Consider the following 10601-nt stretch of genomic DNA (forward strand, 5'->3'; position numbering starts at 1 on the left):
CAGCAGAGTTGCAGAGTATGGACAACAGGGAGGAGATGAGCAGTCTAAGAGCAACTTCTCTTGTTCTTGAAGAATTGACATTGTCTTAAAAAATGTGATTAAATTTATGATAAACTATTATCAATTTAACTTTCAACCTGCAAACAAACAGAAATGGTTTTTAAATTAGGTGTAGGTCTACGGGCTTCCAAACACATCCCAGCTAGTTTCCTGTCTTTGTGCACCCAGCAGGATGTGCTGGCTCTAAGAAAATTGAGAACCAAGTCTTCTACTTAAAGAGAGGAGAAGGAGGAAGGCATCCAAAATAAAAGCATCCAAAAGCATCCAAGGAAATCTGCAAAAAGGTAGTCAGAAAAAGATGACTTTTTAATATCATTAATTACCAAGATCTGAAATCTACTACTTTTTAACCTAGGTAATCCACATGCTCCTAAATCCTGACATCTCAGATGGGCAAATTTATTCTCAGAAAAGGCAGGCCCATTGCAGGTAACCCCAGAGGAATGCAGGAAATCCCAGCTAAGCTCTGGCCACTTGTCCAGTGCTGCAGGGTGCTTGTGCTGGCAGCGGGTGAGCCAGAGTGCTTCAGGAAAGGTGCAAAAGGTAACAGGAAGTTGTGGGATATCTAGCCCCAAGGAAGGTCTCCTCCCAGCTCCTATTAGAGGTTTTCTTATACCCCATGACACAAACAATTTGTCTTCCTTCCAGACCTGTTTGTAAAAAAACAGTGTGGTATCTCATCTCAGAACTTTCAAGCCGTTTTCTCATTCTTCATGACCAAAATAAATAGCAGTATAAATGTTCCCTCAGGAGAAACACCAAGAACATCTGAGGAGGAACAACCCCAGACAGCAGTTCATGCTGGGGGCCACCCAGCTGGAAAGCAGCTCTGCAGAAAAGGACCTGGGAGTCCTGATGGACACCAAGTTGAACATGAGCCAGCTATGTGCCCTTGCCACAAAGAAAGCTAATGGCATCCTGGGCTGCATTAGGGAAAGTATTTCCCGCAGGTCAAGGGAGGTGCTACTTACTCTCTACTCATTGCTGGTAAGGTCAGACCTGTAGTGCTGGGTCCAGTTCTGGGCTCCCCAGTATGAGAGAATACCACGGAAGAAATATGGACAGACTGGAGACAGTCCAGCAAAGGGCCACGAAGATGATGAAGGGACTGGAGCACCTCTGCTGTGAGGAGAGGCTGAGAGCTGGGACTGTTCAGCCTGGAGAAGAGGAGGCTCAGGGGGGACATACGTACCTGAAGGGAAGCTGTAAAGAGGATGGAGCCAGGATCTTTTCAGTGTTGCCCAGTGCCAGGGAAAGAGGCAGTAGGCACAGACTGAAACATGAGAGGCTCCCTCTGGACATCAGGAAGCACTTCTGTGCTGTGCGGATGATGGAGCACTGGCACAGGTTGCCCAGAGAGCCTGTGGTGCCTCCTGCCTTGGAGATGTTCAGAAGCCACCTGGATGTAGTCCTGGGCAGCCTGCTCTGGGTGTCCCTGCTTGAGCAGGGGCTGGAGCAGGTGGCCTCCAGAGGGGCCTGCCAACCCCAGCCATTCTGGGATTCTGTTACAAAGTCCAGGTGATCAGTGCAGTTAGCAATGCACGTGAAAAGCATTTACTCATGAATTTCAGTAAAGTGTGTTCTACTATAATATTTGATGAATGAGACAATGCTTCTGCAATTACTGAAAACACTTGGGGTTTGCTTCAGGCTAGTAATGAGACTGCTGTGAGGGGAAAGTGACATTTAGGGTATGCAGAATAACATTTGTGAGGTGTATTAGGGAGAAAGCAGCTGGAGCTTTGTATATTGCCACTAGCGATCTCCTCCGGACAGCTCATCAAAAGATATAAATAGGAGTAAAGGAACTTTGCTCACCTACAAAGAGCATTATGACAACCAAGAACTTTCCTGGTGGGGAAGCCATTAGAGGACTTGAATCAATTTTGATAGATCTACATATTAGGCCATCTGGTAAGAGACAACCAATCCACTTATTAATAAAGAAGAGGTACAAGATATTGTACGTGTTAAGCATGACCAACTTAAAATTGTTCAGAAGACCTTAATTTTAGAAAATGTATGCGTTTTAAATACTTTAGATACTAAACTATCATATTTTTCATTTGGTTTCATAAATGCTTTAAGAGGGAAAATGCTGAAATAAATCAGCAAATTAGTTTGTAGCATATGAAATTTCTTTACATAGCCCATCAAATTTGTATGGTCCTTGCATCAAAGCTTTCTAGCTGATACGCATTATGAAGATGGCTAGTTGTGCCAAAATAGCTTGTCTGATCTTTGAATCAACAAGTACAGGCTTAAGTATGTGCATATGCAATAGTAAAACTGCTACCTGCTTCAGTGCAGAGGCTGGTTTAATGCACTTTTATGCTATACAAGCTTAAAAGAGTCTGTTTTCAAACAACCATATTTTTTTAAAAAAGCATTAATACCAACAATGTGTCTTTCAGCACTAATTAATTTTTTTTATTACGTAACATATTGTTACATCTGTAATTTGAGGTGGGGTAACTAAGGGATTACACAGCTCTGTCACAGAGAGTCTTCAGTAGGACCTGAAACAGATCCAGCTCTTTGTCTTCTGAACAGTCTGCTAGATGCCATCTGTCCTCCCATACGTTTTACTGCATCAAAACAGATTTTTCCAAAACAAGTATTTTGGAGCGAAGTATCAGAAAGTATCCAGAGATGTCAGTCCTCAGTGACGACTGTGGCCAAAATGAACCTTTAATGTAAGTTCCCACTAGGTTTGACCTAACTTGAATATACCTGCAGCAGTGTTGCATTTTATTTCCAGTCCGTACCAACTGCAAGTTTTAAACCTCAACCATTTTTGCTGGAGCTCTATCTAAACTCAGAATTTAAATATATTTAATATCATGGCTTAAATACTGAAGGGCCAGATCCAACAGAGGGAATTCCTAGTGATGTAAATACAACTTTTGTTTCCAGAGGATTTTAGTTACATATGGACATTTCTTCTCCACCTTTCTGCACAGAGAGGAGGAGACCAGGGAAGCAGTAAACAGCTTCCTCCCAAGTTACATCAGGTTGTGTCCCCAAGTAAACGTAGCTACAGCTCAATTCCAGATCATCATGTGTACAGGTTTTAAATCGTAGAGCTAACCCTGTTTTCTGCAAGTCTGGTCAGTGAGCAGAAGTATCGGCCCGCAGTGCTGAGCTGCATTCTACCCCAGCTGCTGCTGTGCCTACTGGTCCCAAAAAGGAGCCATTAGCCCGGTGTTTCCCATTCCAAAAGATTTATTTATAATGATTTCCTTTGTGGGAGATTTCACCCTAACCAAAGCTAATTTGTAATGCACAGTGTATCAGATTTGCTGTATACTTGGCAGGTGCAAGTTCATAGCTTTATCTGCATTTCAGCTTCCTTTTAAAAATAAGTGTTCCACGGGCACAAGGATGATAAAAACCTGTATGCGTACCATCTCCTATTCACCCTACTGATATTTTTCATACATGGTTTCTCATACTTTTACACAGCTAAGATTTTTATCTGCAGTGATATCTGTCACAGCTTCTATCATTTGCGAGGTGTGGCAAGCACGCTTTTGCAATGAGGGATTCGTATGTGTACATGCCGGAGAGTGGCAATGCCAAACTATCAGCTGATGTTTTGAGGGCACGGTGTTGAAACGACACCAACATGTATAGTCAGATCTGCAGCACCTTGCTAACTACCAAATCCAACCTTTTCCATAGGTGTGTGTCACTGCTGCTGCACCCACTTCACTGGGTGTGTCAGCCACCTGAAGGCGGGTGGCTGTTTGTAGGGATGATTTTGCATCTTTGCTTCTGTGCTAGTAGTGGCCTGAAATGTAGGGCATAGTCCCCTGCAGAAGCCGCTTACAGCGATGTCGTTAGGTGGAGGGGTGCTGGTTGCTCAAGCTGTGCGCTATTTCACGGTCTCTGCTGTAACTATGTGAGCATAGGTGGCAGCGAGGGTGCTGGGCATACCTTTATCTGTGTGATGCGAGGGGAACAAAGCTGTGGTAAAGGAGTTACATAAGGGATGTGTCAGCCTCTGGGCCTCTGAACCTGTGCAACCTGGCGCACATTCAACCTTTCACTCTGCCACTGGGATATTCTGCAGATCCGTATGATCTTGATGGAGAGCCCGACTGCCAGTCCTCATTAGAGGCTTGCTGTGCCCTATCCCCAGAAGATCATGCGGAAGTATTCGCCACAGGGTTATAAATTTTATAAACAATAGTTTAGTCATATAACACCCTAGTGAGATAAGTGGGGATTATTATTAACTTCAGTTTATGTATAGTGCAATCAAGCCTCGAGAAAAGCAATGCCAGCTCTTTGGAATGGAATTAAAAAAAAAATATGTTGGGATCTCCCTGATGTTAGCTCAATGCTGTTCGGTCACTCATATAAACTCACGGGCCTTTCCAGTGCCTTATTCAGGTACGATCAGCTGCGGCTTCAGTCCCAGTACCCTATTTCAAAAGAACCTGAAGACCCACGAGGTAGTTCTAGGCAAGCCAGACACATGTAAAATATTACATTTCCTCCACTGTATAGTGAAATCACAAATTTCCCATAAAAGTTCAAGAGTTTTCTTGAACATTTTTCAAGCAGTGGCAGCTCTGCATTAAAGCATTTTAGTTGGCAGGGTTCTGATCAGAAAATGTTTGTAGTAGATGGATGTGTGCATAACAACATTGGGAACATTTTTGTAAAAAAAAAAAAAAGAAACATTTTTGTATGAAACAAGCTGAAAAAGCTAATACTAAAAACAGGAGAATATTCAGTTGTTGTATATTGGAAAGAAAACAGAAAAAAAACAGCTGTTATCTTGTAAAAGAGCTTGAAATTATCTTCTACAGCTCCCTCTCCATGCCAAGCCCAAGTTGCCACAGAGCCATCTCTCTGGCCTGGGGACAGGCAGGGAAATCCCCAGCAAAGGCTGCTGTGCAAGTGTGCCGTGCTTCCTTGCTTGGGTTTGTAGTGCCCGTCCCAGGGTGTTGCGGTGCTGGGCTTGGTGCTAGCCTGTGAGCCATCCATTCTCACTGCAAGAGGCAATTAATATCCAGGAAGATTTTACGAAGGTTGTAAAGCCCTGGTGGGAATGAAGTCACTTGTCTGCGAGGTAGGAGTCACGGCTCTACCTGGTAGCTAAATAGACTTCCAGAAGGGAAGGTAACACCCTAAACTGTTGGGATTACAAAAAGGCAGCTATTACACATGGACAGAGGCACATGATATATTTACTTTATCTGCTGTGGACTGTGGTGATCTCCAGTCAACCCTCTGTCTAGTCACAAACCTTTATTTTGCCTTAAGTCTTGTCTCAAAGTTTTAGGTTGTATCTGTGTACCAGAGCAGGATACTTAAAAATAAAACCTGGAAAGTCTTACACTGGAAGAGGATCTAATATTAAAGTATGCCCAAATGACAAAGATCAACCAGATAACTGCCCAAAAATAGAACAGATGCGATTGTGGACACAGAAGAATACATCTGAATTCGTATTCACAGAACCACAAAATCACAGATTATTTGAGGTTGACCGGGCCCACTGGAGGCCACCTGCTCCAACCCCTGCTCAAGCAGGGCCACCCAGAGCAGGCTGCCCAGGGCCATGTCCAGGTGGCTTTTGGAGATCTCTAGGGAGGGACAACTACCTCAAGAATTCACAAAGCAACACGTGTACCAGATGCTCAGCTTGTATACACGAATATGACTGTGTGGACTTTGGTAGAGTGTTTGTGGATACGTATTTTATGTCATATGCAGACAGAAGCACCAACAGAAATAAAATACTTGCCTTTTCATTAAGAAAGTGGCAAGTGAACATGTGAGGGAAGCCAAAGATGCTGCAGTAAAGAGCACAATAAAATGGTTATAATTGTATTAACATACTCTGAGGAGCAGTTTATTAATACATGTCAAAATAAATAAATAAACTTGTTGAATAATATAAATTTGTTATTTCTTCCTGGCTGATTCTAATAGTGAGAGAATTGGGCTTGCCTGGTCTATTCCTAAGTAAGTCATAGGATGTGGAGATGGGAAGCAAAAGAGGCAAGTAGCAGAATAATAACTCTGTAATAATTTCTGGTGGGTTAGTTCCCAGGGGCTGGTGCTCTGAAAGACACAGGAGCCCAGGAGAGCTGCTTGATATTCACAGGCAACCTCCTCAAAGCTCAGGAAACATCCACTGGTCTGGATGCTCATTTGGAAGAAGCAGAGGAAGACTGAGGCTAGACAGGTGACCCAGCCTTTACCGGCAGTCTGTTCCCACGCTTCCCATGTGTTTGGTGGAGTACAACCAATATTTGAGGAAGAGCGAGCTGGGTATCCCTTAAGCAACCTGAACACAAAGCCAAGCAGGATGCACGGCTGATATCCTGCACCATGACACAGCACTGTGCCAGAGAATACAGGGACTCCTGTGTAATAACACAAGCACAATTTAAGACATGTCATCTAACTGTGATCGTGGTGAGAGAACCTTTCAGACAGCATCGCCCTCTCCTGCTCCTCCATCCTCTGCCAAGTGACTGCAGAGACGTTTCAGAGAAGAGGAAGTGGTGAGGAAATGCAATCATTCTGAGGTTAACAAAGCCAGGCACCCATCCCTGGGAGGGCTGGACTCCTTAAGTAGCTTGTTAAATGCCACGTTTCTGAGAAGGAACCAACCAGTGAATGTGTGACAATAGGGAGAGATGGCTCCTGGTGGAGCCTGTAGGAGCAGCACTCCCACCATTATCTTAGCCCAGAAGTGGGGGATTGGAAACAATCACAGACTGCCAGCTTTTAGTTGAAAGGAACGTTCTTTTAATTAGGATACACGTTTTAGATGGACCTCTCAAATCTTAAATATTGATAACTTTATCGCCACAAATGCAAGGCTTTTCTTTGTCTCTTCAGACGCTTGCAATGATCCGAAGTTCCTGTGGCCACAGAAGCAAATCGCAAAATCATAGAATAGTTTGGGTTGGAAGGAGCCTTAAAGATCATCTAGTTACACCCCTCATGTCACACCCAGAAAGCCAAGGAGTAAAAGCTGGGGAAATACAGGCCAGCTGGCTCTACTTCATTCCTTGGGAAGATTATGGAGCAAATCCTTCTGTAAGCCAAGTCCAGGCACATGAGGAAGGAGAAGGTAACTGGGAAAAACCAGCACGGATTTGCCAAGTACAAATTGTGTATGACCAACCTAATTGCTCTCTACAATGACTGGATTTGTGGCTGAATGCAGAACTGTGGATTTCATTTGCCGTCAATTTGGCAAGCTTTTGGTCTCCGGCAGCATCTTTGTAGCTAAATCGCAGCAATATGGACTGGCTGGGTGAATTATGAAGAAAGTTTTAAAAAACTGTGGAACAACAGGCTGAAAATGTCACGGTGGCTGTTTATGGGTGGTACTCCTTGGGCACTAATATTGGGACAGCACTGTTTAACATCTACATTAATGGCTTTGACAGTGGAGCAACGTGCAACCTTCACAGTTTCACAGAGGATATCCAGCTGGGAGGAGCAGTCATTGTACTGGATGTTAGGGCTGTTAGAGGTACCTTGACATGCTGGAGAAATGGGCTGGCAAAACCTGTATGAAATTCAACAAGGGAAAAGGCAGTCCTGCATCTGGGATGGAATAATGCCTTGCAACAGCACAGGTTGGGCACTGGGCCAGAAAGCACCTCTGCAGAAACAGACCTGTGGGTCCTTCTGGACAGCAAGCTGAACATGAGTCTGCAGTGAAGAAGGTCAGCCGCATCCTGGGCTGCAATAGCGAGAGTGAAGCCAGCAGGACAAGGGAGGTTCTTCTTTCCTCTGTCTGACTCTTGTGACACAGCACCTGCAGCGCGGTGTCCAGTGTTGGGCTCCCCATACAAGAAACATGTGGACATACTGGTGTGACCACCGTAGGAGGACCACCAAGATGGCCAGGGACTGGAGCATGTGATGTAGAAGGACAGAAGGAGCTGTGTTTGCTTGTCCCAGAGAAGAGACAGCTTTGGGAAGAACTTATCGCTGTCTACAGGTACCTCCTGGGAAAGTGCAAAGAAGTCAGAGCCGGAGTCCCTTCAGAGATGCACAGAAAAAACATTAAAGGCAATGGGCAGAAGTTGCAGCTGGGAAAAAAGATATTGTGAACCCAACCTGAGCAGCCCAACCAGAGCCTGAGCAATCTGTGTCAAAGTCATCCCAGCTTTGAGCAGAAGTTTGGACTAAACAGTCTTACGGCATCCCTTCCAACATAAATTCTTCTGTGATTCACCTTCAACTCCACAAGTTACATCTTCTCTTCTTTAACTCCAGATGCTAATTTTAATCAAGTTTAGTAAACTTCAATGCTCCAATCTGAGCAGACCAAGGGCGAGCGAGGGTTGTTACTATTTCTCACATCATCCCTTGTGTACATTTGTACAACTTTCTGTATGTATTGTTAATACTTTTAAACTTGTTTTTAAGAATATAGCCTAAGGAAGTGCTAGGTAATGTATGACAATGCTGCTCTGAAGTAAATGTAAGTGTACCCTTGCCAGCACATGATAGCTTCATTTTATTCTTTTTATCTGTACCTCATTTATTTCACTTTAAATTTCTGAGTTTCCACATGGCAGCATCTGATACAGTCACAAGCATGGGACTGTTCATGCTGGATGGTTCAGAAGGAATTTGATAACAAACTGTCTGTACATGCCATTTAAGTCAACAGCTAACAAAATGGATTGGAAGCTGTAACTCCTAGAACAATCGTAAATGTTGTACTTCTTGTAAGAATGTAAAAGCATTAAAGCAAAGGTAGGCTGTGTCTGGTGGAAACAAGCAGCAGAATAGAAGGTAACAACAGAAGAAGCTAATCAACAGTAATTCTGCATTAGAATTTCCCAGCTGCTAGCAATTGGTGACTATTTGATCCATCTTTGAAATGAGTTTTATGGGTATCCTTGAACAACAACAGGTCAATAAGCCTTATTTCAGCACCAAAGAGCCCTGTCTGAAACTGTCTGAAGAAATTTAAAAAATAAAATAAAAAATAAGCACAGAATATGTCAAGGCTATAGCTACTTGGTAGCACAACCTTCTGGGGAAGGAAAATTTCTTTGGTATTTTAAGAAATCTTTTAGCATGTCAGGGGAGCTATGGATGACTCAATCCGTCTCTATTTTCCAAAAGCCTTTGAAGAGATCGGTTGTTAAAGAAGAAAAAAAAAAATGTTGCTGTAATGTGAAATAATAACATGCATCAGACACTGAGTGAGAAAAAAAAATAATGAACAGTTAACTCTGCCCATGAAAATAGCCACCATATAGCCAAAAGTTAATAGAAGTACATAAGGTGTATGGTACCAGCATGCTCTAGCAAGGGTATCTTTAGGTAGAGGGCCCAGGGATGTATTCAAAGTTCACAGAGGCTATTTAACTACATAAGAAAATCATACTTCTGAATGTTTCTGAATACAAATTAAAAAAAAAAAAAAAACAAATAACTTCTATTTAACTTTCTGCAGCAAAGCAAAAGGAAAGAGTGATATCTTTTATCTCTGTGTCATATGACCATCTTCATTTCTTTAATATTTTGAATGAAGTACTTATGAGCTCTGTCAATAATTACTGGCACTGTTACTCATCGTATTTTTTCTTGTCTGAATGCCTAGTGACAACTTTTAACTACCTGTTATGCTACAGATCACTTTACTGTCAGTAACCTCTTCTCTATGCAGGTATTCATGTTTTCATTTTGTAATGTCTTCACTTTTTTCAATTAAAAAAAGAATTAATCTTGGTTAAACTGTTATTGTCAGGCATATATTCCGGATGTTTTATCACTCGCCAATTTTTTTGCATGTTTTCAGTACTTTTTTTTTTTTTAGAAATGTGATTGTCAAATCTGGCCACAGTGCTTTAGAAATAGTCTTAATACTTACACCCAAATGGCTCTCCATTTGCAGTTACCCCTTCACCTCTGTCACAACTAGTTGTTAATCCATATACTTTAATTTAAGTACTTTTTAAATCTCTATTTCTTTCATAAACTTTTGCAATTCAAACATCTACAGTAGCTTTATATTATACATTAGTGCCACTACCTTTGTCAGTCAAACTTCTGATCTTCAAATAAGAAACCTATCTGAGGAAATCTGTATTTCATAATACTAGGCTGATGGACGTTAATTGCTTATGTATTGTATTTTCTTTCTGATAGCATCCTTTGTCTGCCTTTTTAACTGAGTCTTGAATATGTGTCATGTTAATGAATTACAAATTTCTGAAATCAACCAGTGTAACATTTGACATTTTTTTTTCTAAAGAACTTGAAATTTATGAGCTTTTCAAGATTGGAGAAAAATCAACTTCTATTTTTCAGAGAGTTCTTTGACCAACTATTTTAATACTTTAATGCTCTTCGAGAGTGTTACTCCATTCCTATGTTTATTCGCTTTTTTAATATTACCAATATAATTAAAGATCTTTGCACAGTTAATTATAATATTACTTCCAGTGTTTCAAGTGTGAGAGCTTCACTTATCAGCTTGTGAAGTGTGGCCAGACAGGATGCAAGTTGCATTCTGTTCCATGTGTATTGCATTTAAT

Source organism: Anser anser (genome assembly GCF_964211835.1).
Source record: "Anser anser genome assembly, chromosome: 3".
Classification (NCBI taxonomy): domain Eukaryota; kingdom Metazoa; phylum Chordata; class Aves; order Anseriformes; family Anatidae; genus Anser; species Anser anser.